The sequence below is a fragment of the Eutrema salsugineum genome, unplaced genomic scaffold, assembly GCF_000478725.1.
Source record: "Eutrema salsugineum unplaced genomic scaffold, Eutsalg1_0 scaffold_31, whole genome shotgun sequence".
NCBI lineage: Eukaryota > Viridiplantae > Streptophyta > Magnoliopsida > Brassicales > Brassicaceae > Eutrema > Eutrema salsugineum.
Genome location: NW_006256750.1, coordinates 39780 through 40509, shown reverse-complemented (window position 1 = coordinate 40509; position 730 = coordinate 39780). Strand labels below are relative to the sequence as shown.

Sequence of the window (730 nt, the reverse complement as noted above, 5' to 3'; positions counted from 1 at the left end):
TCAGTATGTATCGCATTTAGCATATATCCCTTTGGCCTTGAGTCTGCAATGAAAATCTCTTCGCGTGTGTTGCACTGTTTATATGGGGTTTTCCTGCCCAGCCTGCGACGAGCATTCGTGCCAAGATATATAAGTTAGGACACCACGTTTGACGACACTAAAAACCGGGCTTATGTTTTAAAAAAAACGCCCCGGAAAGAGGGTCTTAAACTCAAAATTTTGGCCTCGTAAACTGCACCCTTGGTCTTTAGACTCTTGGGCAAGCCTGAGAGCACTCTAGGGGCTTTCTGAAAAGTTGTTGTAGGAGGCCTGGTTCCACACGGTCTAGAAATAGCGTCCTTCGGAAGATGCCTTGTTTTTCAAATGAAAAGACCAAAAAAAAAATAAAAACAAAAGAATCAAGAGGAACAAAAAAAGGTGCAACACGAGGACTTCCCGGGAGGTCACCCATCCTAGTACTACTCTCGCCCAAGCACGCTTAGCTGCGGAGTTCTGATGGGATTCAGTGCACTAGTGCTGGTATAATCGCACCCATCAGTATATGTATCGCATTAGCATATATCCTTTGGCTTTGAGTCCGCAATGAAATCTCTTCGCGTGTGTTGCACTGTTTATATGAGTTTTCCCGCCCAGCTGCGACGAGCATTCGTTCCAAGATATATAAGTTAGGACACCACGTTTGACGACACTAAAACCGAGGCTTATGTTTTAGAAAAACGCCCGGAAGAGG

The 730-nt window shown here is 44.9% G+C and overlaps 1 non-coding gene across 1 annotated transcript; it reads right to left on the bottom strand.

Annotated features, from left to right (window-relative positions):
* Nucleotides 1–414: 414 nt before the first annotated feature.
* Nucleotides 415–533, bottom strand: LOC112085088. The gene has a single exon (XR_002898701.1). It is a non-coding gene; the product is annotated as a 5S ribosomal RNA (ribosomal RNA).
* Between the last annotated feature and the right edge of the window lie 197 nt (nucleotides 534–730).